The following is a 21,133-nucleotide window of genomic DNA, read 5'->3' as shown; positions in this document are numbered from 1 at the left end:
TCAACAAATGATAGCTCCTGGGGAGTAGGTGTGATACTGGGGGCTGCAGGGCCTGGGTTAGCCTCTACATCACCAGAGGAACAGAGGAGGACTAGAATAAGGATACGGCTAAAGGCTTTAAGAACTGGTATTCTAGTGCGTTGGGTACAGAGAATAAAGGGGGCAGATTTCCGGGCGTTGTAGAAAAGATTCAGGGCATTATGTACAGACAAGGATATGGAATGATATGAGTACAGTGGAGGTAAACCTAAGCGTTGGGTAACAATGAAAGAGATAGCATCACTGGAGGCACCGATTGAGCCGGTCTCGGCGTGTATGGGGGGTGGAACAAAGGAACTATTTGAGGCAGTTTGAGAGGGACTTGGGGTTCTACAGTGAAATTGTATAATAAGAACTAACTGGAACAGCAATAGGCAAGGGAGAGAGGCATAAAGCAATCACAGGTGTTATTAGAGAGAGTTAAGACAACAACTGGTAATGGCGATAAAGTTTGGGCTGAGGCTAAACAGAATAAACAGGACAGGGTACCGTGTAAAGGAACAGTCCAGCAGGCATCAGCTGTGCGATCATAAGGTCCAGTGAACAGCAATATGTGAGTCCGAGAGCAGTTCAAATTGGTGCTTCAGCACAGCGAGCAGGAAGCACGGTTGTAGTTTGCGTGTGCTAGCGGGCCGGGGCTAGCAGATGGATCTTCGTGGTCGTCGCAACGGGAAGCCTGTTGAAACCACAGACGATTACGTCGGCAGACCAGTCGTGATGGATCGGCAGGGCTCCGTGTCGACTCTAGGAGGTCCCGTCCGGTTGACAGAGAGGTAGATAGACGGGAGATGTGCCTGACTGAAGGCTAGCTCAAGGCTGATTAGCCAACAACAACGTTCATTTGGTTGCAGCTAGCTAGTTGCGATTATCCAGTGTTAATGGTCCAGTGATTCAGTGATTCCGGCAGATAATCCGATAATAGTCCAGGCTAGAGCTGGCTGGTAGGTAGTGCAGGCCACGGACAATGGAGAAAAGCCGCTAACGGTGGCTAATAGCAAGTAGCTAGTTAGCTGGTTACTCCCGTCCGGTAGACAGAGAGGTAGATAGCCGGGGCTAGCTCAAGGCTAACTGGTGCTACGGGGGCAGTGGTGATTAGCCTACAGCAACATCCATTCGACATCCATTCGGTTGCGGCTAGCTAGATCCGGTGTTATGGTCCAGTGATTCAGTTATTCCGGCAGAAAATCTGATGTTCTGGGTGAAAACCGCTAACAGCGGCTAATAGCAAGTAGCTAGTTAGCTAGTTAGCTGGCTGGCTGGCTAGTTTCAACTGGATATTCTAGATAAAGGTGAGTAAATAATAGAATTCGTTCCGCATTGAGTGAGGCGGGTTGCAGGAAAGTATATTTAGTAGAAGGTTGAAAAGTGTGGTAGGGAAATATATACGTAAAATACAAAAGAAATACAAAAAAACAGGCTATTTACATGGACACACAAGAGAACACGACCGCACTGCTACGCTAACTTGGAACCCTATTTCCCCCTGAATCCTTGTGTTTAAGTGTGAGCAAGTGTATTTGAACAACAACAAGCGTAAGGTATTAACACCCCTCAGCTTAGATTCGTGTCCCACCTCCCCCAAACATCTTACACAGCTCTCAGTGGGTCACCTGGATATCTATTCATTTAAAATTACAGCACTGTTTCATTTCATTTATTTAATCATAGCACTGCTGAGCACATTCAATTGACATAGCTCATGCTCAGAGACATGTTCCCAGGAACATGAGGAATAGCCTGCTTGGTGGGATTTATTGCCAAAGATGGGTTTTAGATTCTGATATACCTCTTTCCTTAGGCCAATTCCTATAGCGATGAGTGCTGCCAATTAAGACTACAATTTCATCTGTTTCGTAATACAAGACTCATCACCAATGATTAAAATGTGTTCCTACTTTCTCACGATCAATCATTCATTGAACATTTGGGAGAAAATCATTACATTTAATGATCATATGTGTATCTTGAGAGCTGTGTGTGACCGCTACATGAATCAGATTTAATCTCCTAGTCAGTCAGTCAGTCAGTCAGTCAGTCAGTCAGTCATACAGTCCGAGTCAGTCAGTCAGTCAGTGAGGGCAAGATCTTGGCAGAGGGAGCAGAGCGGGCCCAGCTGCCGCTCAGCAGAGCTGTGTTCTCTTTGTGCACACGCCCCGCTCTTTATTTAAGCAGAAATGAAAGACAAACGCTCATTATTTAATTGCTGGAGCAGCTGGGAAGAGGGGGCTTGGCCCGTGGCAGGGTGAGACAGACTGGGGCTGGCTACAGCACAGGGTCCCCTCTGGAGACCCAGAACTGAGGACCTGCTGAGGGATTTGGACTGGGTCTGGGTGCTGAGAGGACCCTTCATAGGATTATGAAGTCATGATGCAAAATAAGTATTCTCTCACAGTATAGGGAGAGACATCCCTCTTCTATACACAGCGATACTGAACTCTGCATTTGTCCCTGTAAGTAAGCATTACGCTGTACGGTTTACACCTGCTTTATTCTGCACATAAACGTTGATTTGGTCCTGTTATTCCCATTACAACCCTCTAATCCGAGCCCATTCATATGCTCATCACATCCCCACCAGGGTCATGGCAATCTAAGCGTTAGCTAGGAGCCAGACAGAATCTCACTGGTGACTTCGGTTCTATACCATTTTAAAACGGCCATGCCAGGGGGAATCCATTCTAAATAAGATAAACAGTGGTGTTTCCAAGCTACTCTGAGAGATCCCCTCTTTAAAGCTTGCATGGCATCATCCAGACCAGCAGTCCCATGAACACCATGTGATGAGACGGTGAGAGCATCCCACAACAGGACAGGCCCACGAGTGACTGCCATCCAGCCCCCATCCACACCCACTCCCCTGGGGAAGGCAGGCACTCGAAGGGTGCCAAGATACGGAGAGGTGACTCATAATTAACAATGCCCCCAAGTTACGTCATACTACGCAGCTATTTTCCTTTCTTCATGCCACTCACTGGCTTATTGTAGTCTCCACAGTAGATATTGTCCATAATGCTGCGGATATTGTCCGTGTCCCTCAAATAGAGGTATAATTCAAGCGCATTTCATTTCTCTGTATAGAATTTCAACAAAAATATAATTGAAGTTGATATCTCAGACTTTGTTTGAGTTGCGGTCCATTGTCCATGACTTTCTGGTCTTGTTTTGGTCCCTCTCCAAGCGGTAGAGTTCCAGTCCATGTCCTTGGTGCAGGCCCATCTCTCGGCCCGTAGACTGGAGTAGACTAGTCCATAGACCTAGAACAGACCGTAGACCTGGAATTGTTTATCCCCTTTCTGTCAGTAGTATGGATTCTCGCTGGACTACTGAGAGACATTCTGGATTCATGGATTCACAGCATGTGGGACAGCTCAGTTCCCCTCTATTTCCTTTCAGTTCCATCACGTCTGTGTTGTTTTCCTGCTTGCTCTGTCTGTCCAACTCACCCAGCCAACACTCCCTGTCAGAGCCATTCAAATCATCTACCATCTCTCCCAATCAGTCCTATTCACAGATGCGCGCCGCACACACACACACAGCCAACACAAAAGACACACAGCAAACACAAAGACAGACACACACCCTTGTGACATTGACGGCAGGCATGTCAAGAGATCATTTTCTGGTTCTCCAGGAACCTATAAGAAGGACCAGTTTAAAATGTCCACTTCCTCGCCAAAATCTCCAGACCGTCCTACACTGGCCAGGGGGACTTCAGAGAGTGTCTTAACAAGGTAACTAGATTTGGTAATCTACTCATTGGATCCATGAATTGCCAAATTAGCCTCTGAACAGCGGCCAGCCCAAAGGGAGGGATGGATGGCACTGCTCTTCCCTAGCGCTCATGGGGAGCGAATCATAACTTTGACTTGAGTTTAAATTTCTCTTAGTCATGCATTGAGGTCAATGGGAGACTATCCTAACAAAAATGTGATTTAGGATTGGCCCCATGAAGTATCAGACCCACCATAGAAGACCACGGATATAAGCAGAGAAACTAAGGAGAAGTAAAGCCTAGACAAACGTAACCTTTAGTTTGTGACCTGTATCTACAGGTGTGCAGACATATACAGTGGGGAGAACAAGTATTTTATACACTGCCGATTTTGCAGGTTTTCCTACTTACAAAGCATGTAGAGGTCTGTAATATTTATCATAGGTACACTTCAACTGTGAGAGACGGAATCTAAAACAAAAATCCAGAACATCACATTGTATGATTTTTAAGTAATTAATTTGCATTTTATTGCATGACATATTTGATCACCTACCAACCAGTAAGAATTCCGGCTCTCACAGACCTGTTAGTTTTTCTTTAAGAAGCCCTCCTGTTCTCCACTCATGACCTGTGTTTGAACTCGTTACCTGTATAAAAAGACACCTGTCCACACACTCAATCAGACAGACTCCAACCTCTCCATAATGGCCAAGACCAGAGAGCTGTGTAAGGACATCAGGGATACAATTGTAGACCTGCACAAGACTGGGATGGGCTACAGGACAATAGGCAAGCAGCTTGGTGAGAAGGCAACAACTGTTGGCACAATTATTAGAAAATGGAAGAAGTTCAAGATGACGGTCAATCACCCTCGGTCTGGGGCTCCATGCAAGATCTCACCTCGTGGGGCATCAATGATCATGAGGAAGGTGAGGGATCAGCCCAGAACTACACGGCAGGATATGGTCAATGACCTGAAGAGAGCTGGGACCACAGTCTCAAAGAAAACCATTAGTAACACACTACGCCGTCATGGATTAAAATCCTGCAGCGCACGCAAGGTCCCCCTGCTCAAGCCAGCGCATGTCCAGGCCCGTCTGAAGTTTGCCAATGACCATCTGGATGATCCAGAGGAGGAATGGGAGAAGGTCATGTGGTCTGATGAGACAAAAATATAGCTTTTTGGTCTAAACTCCACTCGCCGTGTTTGGAGGAAGAAGGATGAGTACAACCCCAAGAACACCATCCCAACCGTGAAGCATGGAGGTGGAAACATCATTCTTTGGGGATGCTTTTCTGCAAAGGGGACAGGATGACTGCACCGTATTGAGGGGAGGATGGATGGGGCCATGTATCATGAGATCTTGGCCAACAACCTCCTTCCCTCAGTAAGAGCATTGAAGATGGGTCGTGGCTGGGTCTTCCAGCATGACAACGACCCGAAACACACAGCCAGGGCAACTAAGGAGTGGCTCCGTAAGAAGCATCTCAAGGTCCTGGAGTGGCCTAGCCAGTCTCCAGACCTGAACAAAATAGAACATCTTTGGAGGGAGCTGACAGCCCCGAAACCTGAAGGATCTGGAGAAGGTCTGTATGGAGGAGTGGGCCAAAATCCCTGCTGCAGTGTGTGCAAACCTGGTCAAGACCTACAGGAAACGTATGATCTCTGTAATTGCAAACAAAGGTTTCTGTACCAAATATTAAGTTCTGCTTTTCTGATGTATCAAATACTTATGTCATGCAGTAAAATGCAAATTAATTACTTAAAAATCATACAATGTGATTTTCTGGATTTTTGTTTTAGATTCCGTCTCTCACAGTTGAAGTGTACCTATGATAAAAAATTACAGACCTCTACATGCTTTGTAAGTAGGAAAACCTGCAAAATCGGCAGTGTATCAAATACTTGTTCTCCCCACTGTATATGGGTGGCTACATAGCACTACAGGGGTTTTGTACTGTTAAATCAAATCAAATCTTATTTGTCAAGTGCTTGGTAAACCACAGGTGTAGTCTAACAGTGAAATGCTTACTTACGGCCCTTCCCAACAATGCAGAGAGAAAGAAAAGAGAGATAATTGAAAAGTAAAACACGTAAGTAGTCATAAATACTAGGGTTGACCCCATTTAGGCGACTGTTTGGTATATAGGCTGTTGATCGACCGAGATTTCTTCAGTCGAGCAGTAGCAAATAAATAATAATACCATGGTGTACAAGACACCTGTCTGATTGGCACCTGTCTGAGTGGACTGATCCACTGTGGAGTCCGTGGGGATGGCACAGTTTATCAGTCTAAGACGTGCTACTGAAATTGTATATGGTTATATTACATAAGAACAATGGTGCAAAACTAATACAAATAATTATTTTATAACAAATGAGCTTTCTCCCACATTGGATAGTGGTCGCTGTCTGCGGTTCAGAAACACATCAGTGCGCTGTTGAATTGCCGGCTTCTCCTAGACCATGTTGCTATGTGCATAATAGCAAAGTTAACCAGCATATTGGTGTTGAGAACAATGCGGCGGAGGCAGCAGCAGAATGAGGAGATGAGAAAACAGCCCTTACCTTAGTGGCTGACCAGACCGCACACGCGCGTGCGTCAGAGTGCGCCATCGCGTGCATGTTGATTTTTTCCTCCCACACCAGACACGATAAGGACACGCAGGTTGAAATATCAAAACAAACTCTGAACCAACTATATTAACTTGGGGACAGGTCGAAAAGCATTAAACATTTATGCCAATTTAGCTAGCTAGCTTGCTGTTGCTTGCTAATTTGTCCTGGGATATAAACATTGGGTTGTTATTTTATCTGAAATGCACAAGGTCCTCTACTCCAACAATTAATCCACAGATAAAACTGTAAAGTTCAGGCTTCTTCTTCTTTGGACTTTATTTGTCGGTTGGCAACCAACTTTAAGATGCATTACCACCACCAACTGGACTGGAGTGTGGACCTCAGTTTATCTTTCAATCACCCACGTGGGTATATGCTCCTAAAAACCAAATGAGGAGATGGGAGAAGCAGGACTTGCAGCGCGTTGAGCATCACAAATAAAACAAAGTTCTATTTCAGCGCCTGGCCATGAAGACACTCGCTTACGCGCGCGAGCAGTGTGGGTGCAATTATTGAATAACATGTATGTGTACATTTATTTTGCAACGCTCGCGCATGTGACGCGTCTGGTCTGGTAAGCATATTACTGTCTAAGAAAAGTGAGGAGAGAGGAAACTCCAACTTAAATTAGGTCAATAATCAATAGCCTAACTGTTAAATGTGCCTGGCTTTATAAATCATCAATATATCTACAGAAATAAGACAGATCCTGCTTCTGTTGCCTGTTTGAGTGTTTGTTTCATAGCCTACTGATTTTGTGAGGCTTGGCAACAACATGTCAAGTAAACAATTTCACAAATTCGGCTGTTTTTTAATCTTTGCTTTGCTGTAATAAAGGCTTTACACTTAGTTTTCCGTTAGAACAGCCTATCTGGTATTATTTCTAATTTATGTAGTGTTGTTTACACTGTTCCAAATTGTCCGGAAAATCATATGTATAACAATAATAATGCTCCATTTTATTGATCTCATTGTTATTATTATGATCATGTCATTATCATTAGTAGGCTTAGTATAGCAGCCTTGTATAACCACCATTGAGTTGTAGGCCTAAGAGCGCATCCTGTTTAGTCATAATACCGTAACTTACTTAGGCCTATATTTCAATACTTATATAGGCTACTGTATCAATCATTCATTCTTTCATGTCATCACACACGAGTCATTCATGACTTGAAATGCAATCAAGCATTTTTGCTTAAAAATAAAATTAAGCGAGCCTTGAATAATTAGCTTCAACAATAAATAAACAGTTCCATTTCGGAACTGTTTAGTCGTTGCTGTAATAAAGGCTTAGCAAAAAAACAGACTCTCTAGTACTCTTATAATTTATCTAGTGTTGTTTGCATTGTTTCAAACGGTCATAAAAACATATTGTAATCTATACAGCACCTGTTTGGCACATAATACGCACACAGCACTTGTTCCTTACTTTTTCTTGATCTCCAGTATTTTCCACAACTAGTCAAATTTATTCCACACATCTGACTTTCCCTTTACCCCCTGAGCAACCATTAAACATTCCCTGTTTCGAGTTTGTCACGTCCTCTGAATCAATTTTGCTGTAACATGTGTTACGGTGTTCAGGGTTTGTTATAACCAATTTATTGATGTGATTATGATATGCTATAGGTCAAGCCCTATTGTGCCCTATTCAGACGGGATTCGTTTTACTAAGGGAGGGAGGGTAATGTGCACGAGCACAAAAACACCACATCTGTAATTTTATTACCATCCGAATCTGCCATGTCAGTAACTTTTACATGGCAGGAGAATAACAATTCCAGACAGAATAACCTACTGTTTTTTGGCGAACTCAAAGGTCCTCTGATAACACTAGTCCCGTGCAAATCAACATCTCGTGTTTTGAGAGAAATGTCTGATTTTTACAGGGGTTGCTCGCGGTTTGCGCAAGAAAACAATAACTGATTTGATAAATTGAACTAAGTGCTGCGCATAGCCTATATATGAATGGCCTACATGTAGCCTATCAACTATCACAGTGAATGCTTTTGTTTATATGTTTTGTGCGTATGAATTGAATATTGCCAAATGCTTCAGTAAAAAATATTGAGCCTATTTAATGCAACCCTTGCTGTTAATAGATCGCAATGCAGCATTCAACTGACCTAAACATTAGGAAATTATAAGTTAACTTTTTCATCCATAGCCTTAAAATGCATCTCAAGTGCAATTGCACTGTTTAGCTCACATCTGAAGGCTGGGGGGCATTTAGGACATACTGCGGATTGCTAAAATATCCAAATGATTATCATCACACTTCCTCAATACTGGGCAATACGGACTTTCAGATCCCTCCAAAGATGTTCTATTGGGTTCGGGTCTGGAGACTGGCTAGGCCACTCCAGGACCTTGAGATGCTTCTTACGGAGCCACTCCTTAGTTGCCCTGGCTGTGTGTTTCGGGTCGTTGTCATGCTGGAAGACCCAGCCACGACCCATCTTCAATGCTCTTACTGAGGGAAGGAGGTTGTTGGCCAAGATCTTGCGATACATGGCCCCATCCATCCTCCCCTCAATACGGTGCAGTCATCCTGTCCCTTTGCAGAAAAGCATCCCCAAAGAATGATGTTTCCACCTCCATGCTTCACGGTTGGGATGGTGTTCTTGGGGTTGTACTCATCCTCATTCTTCCTCCAAACACGGCGAGTGGAGTTTAGACCAAAAAGCTCTATTTTTGTCTCATCAGACCACATGACCTTCTCCCATTCCTCCTCTGGATCATCCAGATGGTCATTGGCAAACTTCAGACGGGCCTGGACATGTGCTGGCTTGAGCAGGGGGACCTTGCGTGCGCTCCAGGATTTTAATCCATGACGGCGTAGTGTGTTACTAATGGTTTTCTTTGAGACTGTGGTCCCAGCTCTCTTCAGGTCATTGACCAGGTCCTGCCGTGTAGTTCTGGGCTGATCCCTCACCTTCCTCATGATCATTGATGCCCCACGAGGTGAGATCTTGCATGGAGCCCCAGACCGAGGGTGATTGACCGTCATCTTGAACTTCTTCCATTTTCTAATAATTGCGCCCTCAGTTGTTGCCTTCTCACCAAGCTGCTTGCCTATTGTCCTGTAGCCCATCCCAGTCTTGTGCAGGTCTACAATTTTATCCCTGATGTCCTTACACAGCTCTCTGGTCTTGGCCATTGTGGAGAGGTTGGAGTCTGTTTGATTGAGTGTGTGGACAGGTGTCTTTTATACAGATAACAAGTTCAAACAGGTGCAGTTAATACAGGTAATGAGTGGAGAACAGGAGGGGTTCTTAAAGAAAAACGAACAGGTCTGTGAGAGCCGGAATTCTTACTGGTTGGTAGGTGATCAAATACTTATGTCATGCAGTAAAATGCAAATTAATTACTTAAAAATCATACAATGTGATTTTCTGGATTATTGTTTTAGATCCCGTCTCTCACAGTTGAAGTGTACCTATGATAAAAATTACAGACCTCTACATGCTTTGTAAGTAGGAAAACCTGCAAAATCGGCAGTGTGTCAAATACTTGTTCTCCCCACTGTACATGCGTCACATAAAGAGAGCAAAGGTTGAGGGAATGGGGAATGTTTTTCCTTAACAAATGAGGGATTTCGGTAAATTAACTTTTCAGTCATAAATGGCTGTAATTATGTTGCAGCTTCAGCAACACGGACAGCGCGATAAACACTTTGATGTTATGTGGTTCTAAAATGTATTAAATTGTTTTTTGTCCTCATCAATCTACACACAATACCCCATAATGACAAAGCAAAAACAGGTTTTTAGAAATGTTTGCTAATTTATAAAATATAAAAAACTGAAATATCACATTTACATAAGCATTCAGACCCTTTACTCAGTACTTTTTTGAAGCATCCTTGGCAGCGATACAGCCTCGAGTCTTCTTGGGTATGACGCTACAAGCTTGGCACACCTGTATTTCGGGAGTTTCTCCAATTCTTCTCTGCAGATCCTCTCAAGCTCTGTCAGGTTGGATGGGGAGCGTCGCTGCACAGCTATTCTCAGGTCTCTCCAGAGATGTTCGATCTTGGTTTCATCAGACCAGAGAATATTGTTTCTCATGGTCAGAGTCCTTTAGGTGCATTTTGGCAAACTCCAAGCGGGCTGTCATGTGCCTTTGACTGAGGAGTGGCTTCCGTCTGGCCACTCTACCATAAAGGCCTGGTTGGTGGAGTGCTGCAGAGATGGTTGTCCTTCTGGAAGATTCTCCCATCTCCACAGAGGAACTCTGGAGCACTGTCAGAGTGACCATCAGGTTCTTGTCACCTCCCTGACCAAGGCCCTTCTCCCCCAATTGCTCAGTTTGGTCGGGTGGCCAGCTCTAGGAAGAGTCTTGGTGGTTCCAAACTTCTTCCATTTAAGAATGATGGAGGCCACTGTGTTCTTGGGGACCTTCAATGCTGCAGAAACTTTTTGGTACCCTTCCCCAGATCTATGCCTCGACACAATGACGTCTCGGAGCTCTACGGACAATTCCTTTGACCTTAAGACAGGTGTGTGCCTTTCTAAATCACGTCAAATCAGGTGGACTCCAATCAAATTGTAGAAACTTCTCAAGGACGATCAATGGAAACAGGATGCACCTGAGCTCAATTTCGACTCTCATAGCAAAGGGTCTGTATACTTATGTAAATAAGGTTTCTGTTTTTTAATACATTTGCAAAAATGTTAGTGTGTAGATTGATGAGGATTTTTTTTATTACTCCATTTTAGAATAAGGCTGTAACGTAACAAAATCTGGAAAAGGGGAAGGGGTCTGAATACTTTCCGAATGCACTGTATACACGGGGTACCAGCACCGAGTCGATGTGCAGGGGTACGAGGTAATTGAGGTAGATATGTACATATAACTAGGAATTAAGTGACAGATAAAACAGTAGCAGCAGCGTATGTGATGAGTCAAAAAAGTTTGTGCTAAAAAGAGTCAATGTAGATAGACTGGACTAACTATTTAGCAGTCTTATGGCTGTTGGTTCCAGACTTGGTGCATCGGTACCGCTTGCCGTGTGGTAGCAGAGATAACAGTATGACATGGGTGGCTGGTGTCTTTCACAATTTTTAGGGCCTTCCTCTGACACGTCTGGTATAAAGGTCCTGGATGGCAGGGAGCTCGGCCCCAGAGATGTACTGGGCCGTACGCCAAGCAGTTGCCATACCAAGAGGTGATGCAGCCAGTCAAGATATTCTCAATGGTGCACCTGTAGATCTTTTTGAGGATCTGAGGGCCCATGCCAAATCTTTTCAGCCTCCTGAAGGGGAAGAGGCTTTGTCGTGTCCTCTTCACAACTGTGTTGGTGTGTGGAGCATGATAAATCCTTAGTGATGTGGACACTGAGGACCTTGAAGCTCTCAACCAACTCCACTACACCCCCGTCGATTTAAATGGGGGCGTGCTCGGGCCTCTGTTTCCTGTAGTCCACTATCAGCTCCTTTGTCTTGCTGACTTGGATGGAGAGGTTGTTGTGCTGGCACCACACTGCCAGGTCTCTGACCTCCTCCCTATAGGCGGTCTAATAGTTGACGGTGATCAGGCCGACCACCGTTGTGTCATCAGAAAACGTAATGATGGTGTTGGAGTTGTGCGTGGCCACGCAGTCATTGTTGAACAGGGAGTACAGGAGGGGACTAAGCACGCACCCCTGAGGGGCCCTCGTGTTCATGGTCATCGTGGCAGATGTGTTGTTGCCTACCCTCACAGCCTGGGGCAGCCCGTCAGGAACTCCGTCAGGAACTCCAGGATCCAGTTGCAGGGGGAGGTGTTCAGTCCCAGGGTCCTTAGCTAAGTGATGAACTTGCAAGGCACTATGGTGTTGAATGTTGAGCGGTAGTCAACGTTAGCCTAATTGAGGTGAATCACAGCCCTTTTCCCCAACAGAGTAGAAATCATCATCATTTCTAAATCCTGAATCACTCCTTCAGAACAAACACCGCAGCAGGGCACTAACTAGCCTTATCATGAAATCACAGTCTGGCCTTAGATGAAGAGCGAATCCTAACGCCATCATCCAAATATAGGCCTATACACACGCACAAACAAATCTACAGTCAAACCCATGAAAACTTCACATTCTTACAAACTATTAAGTGAACTGCTCCCAATGGTCCAGTAAAAAGGGTTCCCAGGAATGACCGGGCCAGAAGCAGGTCTCTCTAGTCTCTCTCCCATATAGAAAGCTGGAACCGCTTCAACCGGCTTGAATATTAGGGCTGGATGGAATGTTTTTCAGAGGGCGAAAAGTTAAATCAACACTTGTACCAGGATAAATAATTATCCTCTTTGGGAAAGCCTGGGTCCTTGGAGGCTTCACTGTGATATGGTGTGAATTTCAGAGTGACTCCCGAGGCTCTCCACACTAAAAACACCCAGCATTGCACATACAACACACACACATACTCATAGCTGGTGTACAACCCTCAAAGCAAATGAACATGCTGCATGTGTTGGTAAGTTAGGTCTTCACTTTACATTGATTTTGAGTTCAATTATCTGACCTCTCTTGACCCGTTTGTCTCTTTCCCCACAGATACACACACACAACACTCTATACACACAGACACCCTGTTCAATGTTATAAGTGACCCAGCACTTGACACTTATCTGGGAGTTATTCTGAGCCCTCCAGTCAACACTCAGTGTGCCGACACATCTGGGCAGAGGAGACAGGGTTTATCAGACTCGGAGGATAGGATAGAGAGCCAGCCAGAGTGGAGCTACTCACAGTTGACATCATTTCCGTTGGTGACATCATCAACGATCACGTCAACTAGTAATTGTTTCCCAAACATTTTTGCATCATGAACCGCTGAAGCCTTTCATATTTTTTTGTGACCCATCCAATAAACAAATGTAATATTTTTGGCACGACCAAAAATGGATTTGCAGACTGCCTGAATGAACTCAACTCCAAATGACTGTCTGTGTGACACTGTCAAGGACATGGGCCTAATTCAACACGCTATGACTTAATTAGTGACACACACAGACAAACATCACTGATTAGGCTAGTACTGCCAGAAGAGGACTGGCCACCCCTCAGTGCCTGGTTCCTCTCTAGGTTTCTTCCATGGCTCCTGCCTTTCCAGGGAGTTTTTCCCTAGCCACCATGCTTCTACATCTGCATTGCTTGCTTTTTGGGGTTTTAGGTTGGGTTTCTGTATAAGCACTTTGTGACATCTGCTGATGTAAAAAGGGCTTTATAAATAAATGTGATTTGATTACTTTCTTTGCATTACGCACACACCCATAAACCCACACCCACCCAGTTGGTAAGACTGGCATCCATATCCCTAGATTTCTCAGAAGATAAAAACAATTACGAGATAGCCTACAGTGAGAAAAGCTACACCACTGATGAAAGAATAGAAGCAGAGAGTAATGACCATGTCAGACCTACAGGCTGGCTTTCCGTATCCCATTAATAAGACCAAATGTGTGCGCGTCCAGCATAAACACCAGCTCTACAGCTAAGTGGGAATAACAGGCTGAAGGGTTGTGTTCAGTTCTGTGCAACAACAAAAAAAGGATGACATGTTTTGAAGCACAGTGAAAAGAGAACAAGCCTAGGCCTACTAGCCTACTTCATCGTATCCAAAAAGAACCAGGACTAGGAGTCAAGAACATCAACAATAAACCTCTCCTCCATCAGTAGAGCCCAGGAAAAAAATACTTAATTAGACAACTTTTTTCATCTCCCACTTCCCATCCTCTCTATTTGGGCTATCAGCCCCACCTCCACCCCTCATGAGGGACTACTGAGACCAAGGATAACAGGACGTTACAACACCTTGAGGCCTCAGGTAGCCTAGAGGTTAAGAGCGTTCCAATCCCTGAGCCGGCAAGGTGGAAAAATCTGCCGTTCTGCCCTTGAGCAAGGCAGTTAACCCCCAACAACAACAACAACAACAACCTCTCCCCGGGCGCCGATGACACCGATTAAGGCAGCCCCCCGCACCTCTCTGATTCAGAGGGGTTGGGTTAAATGCGGAAGACCCATTTTGGTTGAATGCATTCAATTGTGCAACTGACTAGGTATCCCCTTTCCACTGATTCTCTATGGCAGTTGAGGTGACAGGATCAAAACAAACAGAGCTACCTTCCTTCCAAGAATGTGAAAGGCTCTTTCTTGGAAGTAGACATCACTGTTTGTTTTGACCCCATCACCACCTCACCTGAGGTCATCTGAAGCCCCATGGCTATTAAGGCCTAATCACTTTCACTTTATTATGGAGAATCTCAGTCCTCATGAGTGTGGCCCATCTACACTAACATACAAATATATACATATTCAGGGTCTACAAGAGAAAGACCTTTCAAAACATGTCATTGACATGAACATCTGACTTCTCCCTCTCTCTTCATTCCAGACCATGATCGCATCACTAACTTGTCACTATCAGCAACTACTTGGGCTACTTTTCCTTTTCCTCCCTCTTCTTGTCAGTGACCTCTGTATAAAGGATATTACAACAGACTAGGCCTATTTATTGACTCATGTAAAGGCAAGTGGATTCAACAGAATAATAATCAATGTAATAGCTCCCATCTGACACACATAAACACTTGTTTGAAAGTCTGCCAATGTCTCAGCTTTGTCTTGGAAAGGTTCAGGCTACATCAACACATTTAGCAGTTGACACAGGCAGACCAAACAGAATTCTACTTGGTTGTTGTTTTGACAGTGGCAATATGGCACTGGTCAGTCACGTTTACATCTAGCACAAGGATGTTGAGAGCTTCTGGCCAACAAACATCCCTTTCCCCTCCCCTCTGGCTGAGAGAAGTTATGTTTACAGTGGGACAGGGGCAGCATTTTGCACCAAAGTGTCAATATAAACATGTCAATGATGATGCAATTTCATCCAACAACACATTAAGTCATTGTCACCTCCACTGAAACCTGAAGTGGGGAACAATATGGTGCATCCATCCATAATGTAAGCAGGTGTGACCGTTCAGATCTCACGTGGTGGAGAGGAGTTAGCCTACAATTCATTTCTGGTCCTGCCAGTACTTGCACTTAGCCTAATAGTCATACAATATATATATAACTACCAGTACAGCCTAAACTATTTGTCTTTAGCTGCACCCGATTGTTTTTTAGAAAGAATACTTTCTCTCTGAGATGGAATGAATGGACCACACCTGTGTGACAACAAGTGCAGTGCACAATTGTGTTGCATAATGGGTGTATTCACTAGGAACCAAACAGATTGGGGTAAAGGTTTCAGTTGCAGAACGTTTTGCAACAGTGTCTGACGAATAAATACACACCTGGCAACAGGAGTTTCACTGAAGGCCACTGCTTTCACACAAGTTACAAAGGTCAACAAGTTAGTCAAGGATACAGAACACACCATGTCAGTTTGCATATGGTTGTAGTCCTAGCTTAGCTAGCTATATCCACCTGGCCTGGCACTGTTGATCCTGGGATAGCTAATGAGGAACAATAAAATCACGATGGCTGTTGAACAACTTGTCAGAGGCTAAATCTCGGAGGTTTAGTGTTACATTTAGGGGTTAAACCCCTCATTAGAGTTTGGGCGTGGACTGCTAAATTACCAGTAGAGTTGCAGTCGACCAACAATGTTTGTAGTTAGCGAATGTTGTTGATTTGAGTGACGTTATTGCACACTGCCAAATAATGTCACTTATATACAGCGTAAATTAGCGTAACGTTAGATAGCATGACCACAATTAAATATAGCTTGATGGCTGTCTATAGCCCCTCTATGTCCAACATGGATTGCGACCAAATTAGCGTGTATTTCTAGCTGGCTAGCTAGCTGAAGCCAACAACAAGTAAATGCTGGACCAGTGTGGCTCCTGTGCCAATGAACTAGTTAACTAGCTAACTAAGGTAGTGGGGGGACATTTTCTAAGTTGTCAACAACAACAACAGCTAGCCAGCTAGAGTTAGCCAAATACCGGTATGTTACTTACAAGCAATGGTCGACTTCAATCAATGGCCATTTATTGTTTTCGCTATATAATGTAATTAACTATGGTAGCCATAACTAACTACACATATAGCTAGCAAATAATTAGGCTGAAAGTCATGATTGAGTGTGACTGCAATGTGACTAGTTAACGTTACTAGCTAAGCTAGCTGGTTAACTTAGCTAGTTAGCAACATGCTAGCTTGCAAGTTGGCTAATGCCAATCAACCTGAAACAGTTATCTACTTACGTTTTCGGAGAATAGCCCCTCTTCTGGTTGCAATGGAATATTTCTTTACTTGGCTATCAATTTTTGGTTTTAATTATTTTTCTTGAACTAGCTAGCTGACCAGAATTTTAGCTAGCTAACCAAGATAGCTAGGCTAGCGCTTTACACGAAATCCCCTTTCAACATTTCTTGGCACTGACCGTGGTCTTTTTTATGCATATTTGGCACACAAAAGAGACAGCGCTATGAAAACAATGTGTTGGGAAATAAAAACAAAAATACTAGTTTATGGAAGAACTGAACTGATTTGGCAGCTGGCTAAATGTATGAAACAGATGACGTTCTTTCCTCCATTGATAGGCCAAAGCACAGAAGATTTCTGCTCGATGTCCAGCTCAAGGGGAGGGACATTCTCGCCACTCTTTACAGTCATTGGTCAAAGTCTACTACACATTTGAGCTAAGATAGGTATTTATATTTGTCAGTCAAATTAAATTGTGACCTACCCTCTGATGCAAAATATTGTTTAAACATTGTTTGATTGATTCATATTGTCCACATCTCACATATTATAATATATACTAATCAGACATTCAATATTTAAAAAAATAATGAAAACTTTGTAGACACATTTCAGATGTGTCTCCCTCCTTATGCAGACGGGTTACCTCCCACATAACAAGGTGCTGTTGTTGCCCTAGGTCTGGGATTCCCGAGACTACCCTGTACCCTAAAACAGGGTTGGCAACCTGCGGCTCCCTGGCTATTTACTGTATAGACCCCTGTGGAACAGCTTTATGTACTTCAAAAAATTTGCACTGGCCTGAGTTCTGTCACTAAGATAATCATGAAACCATGAACAGGCGTCAGAGCCAAGGCCTATCGAGGACAACTTTTTCAATAAAATAGCATGATCAACAGTAGCAAAAGCTTTTGACAGGTCCACGAACAAAGCAGCACATTTAATTTTAGTGTCTAAAGCATTGACAAGATCATTAACAACTAAAGTGGTTGCTGTAATAATGCTATTCCCAGGCCTAAACCCTGACTGGTTTACATTCAAAATACATTTCTCATAAAAAATAGCAAAGTTGTACATTTACCAAGGATTCAAGAATCTTAGCTAGACAAGGAAGCCTTGAAATGAGGCGATAATTATTAAGATCACTAATATCCCCACCCTTATGGAGTGGCAGCACAATAGCTGATTTTCAAAATGTTGGAATATTTCCTGATAACAATGTTAAATAAAAAACGTGGGTTATAGAGCCCCGCAGTGGAGGTGTCATAATACCCTTGAAGCCTAGTGGTCAAAGAGGGAAGTGGTTCCAATCGTTTTTCCACCATTCATTTTTTCCCCCAGGGAATATTAGAAACACTTAAAATAAGGGCTGTGTTTTGTGTAGGGTTACCATGGCGTGATGTTCTGATAACCATGTACTGTAAATCTCTCTCAGACAACGTGACTTTTATCAATATATTAGGCTCTATTTACTCTCAGATTTGAACATGCTAATTAGCATCAAAGTAGACATCATGTAAGACTACAAATCCCTCCAAGCTCCTGCAAGTCATCTCTAGCTGACACCTTTAAAGAATTGTCAATTTAATGACCTTTAGCAAATGTATTCATTGCTAAATTTAGGTAACATTAGATAGTTAATCCAGCGATTCTTACCTTTGCCTTGATTCGGTAGTCTCATCCACATCATCATGGCATTTCTTTATGATAGCCACATTAGCAACTAATTAGCATTTCATTTTTGGGGGGTAAATACAGGAAAATATATTGATAAAAGCCACCTTGTCCTAGATAGATTTACACAGTTATCAAAACATCATGCCAGGGTAAGCCTACATGAAATACAACCCTTATTACACTTATTTTAAGTGTTTCTAAAGTGCTTTATGGGAAAACTGAATGGTGGAAAAACAATTGGAAGACCCTGTGGATTTCTTGTTGTCTATGTCTAGCAAAGCATCCAGGACATTTTCTTTAAATAGCCTAAAATAAATGCTTTGACAATAATTTCTCTAATCATTCAGCTAGTTTCCCTAATCAGCATCCAGCCCAATATCATTGTGAATAGGCTTAGAAGTTATTTCAAAGAGATAGCCCGCTGAAATAAAATGGTGATGAAATGCTTCAATGATTGAATTTTTTCTGTAATGAGACCCTTGTCTGAATTACTTTGTTGTGGCAGAGAGGAGGAAGTAGAACCCTTCAGGGATTTGACAGTTTTCCAGAATTTAGCCGGGTTCCCATTACAATCCGAAATAGATTTTGCCTTTCTGATTTGTCTTACACAATGATTCCTAAGTTGCTTAAAAGCTTGCGAATCTGGACCTAAGCCTGTGTTCCTGGCTTTGACCCAAGCACCATCTCTTTTATGAATGACTTCTGTTAATTTCAGAATGTTCCAGGCATTCGATCTACCTTTAAACCTTAATTTTGTTAAGGGAGCATGATTATCCAAAATAGTATTGAAGACATCTGCAAAAAGGATGAAAGCTAAATGATGTTCAAGGATTGCTGAAATACAATCAAGGTCACTAAAATAAAGATCATGTAAAAGAAAAAGCCTGTTCACTGAAGTTTTTAAAGTTCCTCTTTGTGATGACACAAGGCGTATATTTTTGGCGTATATACACAAATAACTGGGCAATGGTAACTAATATTTTGGGTGAAGACACCAGTAGAAACATATTTCTCTGGTGTATTCATTCAAATAAGACCAATCAGAGTTGACTTTGAAGGATCTTTAGTGTTGGGCCATGTAGGCTAAGTCACCAGCTGGGTTAGGTTTAGATCATTACAAATGTATTTTAGATTGTCCCGTGTAGCTCAATTGGTAGAGCATGGCGCTTGCAACGCCATGGTTGTGGGTTCGATTCCCACGGGGGGCCAGTATGAAAAAATGTATGCACTCACAAAAACTGTAAGTCACTCTGGTAAAGAGTGTCTGTTAAATGTAAAATCTCTGAAGCCTGCATTTCCCAATCATAATTTAGGTCACATAGGATAATAACTTCTGATTTAGTAAAAGAAGACAACAAACGAGTTAACTCCTCGAGTGCACAAAGTTTTTTTTGGGGGGGGGGGGTAGATCAGCTTAATATTGCAGATAGATTGTAACTTCCATCAATGTAATTGTCTGCATCACTTCCAATCCCCCATGTTTTTATATACAGTGGGGAGAACAAGTATTTGATACACTGCCGATTTAGCAGGTTTTCCTACTTACAAAGCATGTAGAGGTCTAATTTTTATCATAGGTACATTTCAACTGTGAGAGACGGAATCTAAAACAAAAATCCAGAAAATCACATTGTATGATTTTTAAGTAATTAATTTGCATTTTATTGCATGACATAAGTATTTGATACATCAGAAAAGTAGAACTTAATATTTGGTACAGAAACCTTTGTTTGCAATTACAGAGATCATACGTTTCCTGTAGGTCTTGACCAGGTTTGCACACATCGCAGCAGGGATTTTGTCCCACTCCTCCATACAGACCTTCTCCAGATCCTTCAGGTTTCGGGGCTGTCGCTGGGCAATACGGACTTTCAGCTCCCTCCAAATACTTTCTATTGGGTTCAGGTCTGGAGACTAGCTAGGCCACTCCAGGACCTTGAGATGCTTCTTACGGAGCCACTCCTTAGTTGCCCTGGCTGTGTGTTTTGGGTCGTTGTCATGCTGGAAGACCCAGCCACGACCCATCTTCAATGCTCTTACTGAGGGAAGGAGGTTGTTGGCCAAGATCTCGCGATACATGGCCCCATCCATCCTCCCCTCAATACGGTGCAGTCGTCCTGTCACCTTTGCAGAAAAGCATCCCCAAAGAATGATGTTTCCACCTCCATGCTTCACGGTTGGGATGGTGTTCTTGGGGTTGTACTCATCCTTCTTCTTCCTCCAAACACGGCGAGTGGAGTTTAGACCAAAAAGCTATATTTCTGTCTCATCAGACCACATGACCTTCTCCCATTCCTCCTCTGGATCATCCAGATCAGGGTTCTTCAATCCTGGTCCTGGAGGGCCGAAACACCTCTGTTTTTCATCCTCTCCTTCTAATCAGGGGCTAATTCAGACCTGGGAAAACCAGGTGAGTGCAATTAACTACCAGGTAGAAATAAAAAACAGAAGTGTTTCGGCCCTCCAGGACCAGGATTGAAGAACCCTGATCCAGATGGTCATTGGCAAACTTCAGACGGGCCTGGACATGCGCTGGCTTGAGCAGGGGGACCTTGCGTGCACTGCAGGATTTTAATCCATGACGGCGTAGTGTGTTACTAATGGTTTTCTTTGAGACTGTGGTCCCAGCTCTCTTCAGGTCATTGACCAGGTCCTGCCGTGTAGTTCTGGGCTGATCCCTCACCTTCCTCATGATCATTGATGCCCCACGAGGTGAGATCTTGCATGGAGCCCCAGACCGAGGGTGATTGACCGTCATCTTGAACTTCTTCCATTTTCTAATAATTGCGCCAACAGTTGTTGACTTCTCACCAAGCTGCTTGCCTAATGTCCTGTAGCCCATCCCAGCCTTGTGCAGGTCTACAATTTTACCCTTATGTCCTTA

At 43.4% G+C, this 21,133-nt stretch overlaps 1 protein-coding gene across 2 annotated transcripts in view; it reads right to left on the bottom strand.

Moving 5' to 3' along the window:
• ppm1ba (protein phosphatase, Mg2+/Mn2+ dependent, 1Ba) overlaps positions 1-16,932 on the bottom strand; it is a 47,883-nt gene extending 30,951 nt beyond the window's left edge. For both annotated transcript variants that reach the window (XM_041859025.2, XM_041859024.2), the window contains exon 1: positions 16,572-16,932. The gene's annotated coding sequence lies outside the window, so the exon portion shown is untranslated. The remainder of the gene's footprint in view (positions 1-16,571) is intronic.
• Between the last annotated feature and the right edge of the window lie 4,201 nt (positions 16,933-21,133).

The sequence above is a fragment of the Coregonus clupeaformis genome, chromosome 31, assembly GCF_020615455.1.
Source record: "Coregonus clupeaformis isolate EN_2021a chromosome 31, ASM2061545v1, whole genome shotgun sequence".
NCBI lineage: Eukaryota > Metazoa > Chordata > Actinopteri > Salmoniformes > Salmonidae > Coregonus > Coregonus clupeaformis.
This window is presented reverse-complemented; position numbering and strand designations above follow the sequence as displayed.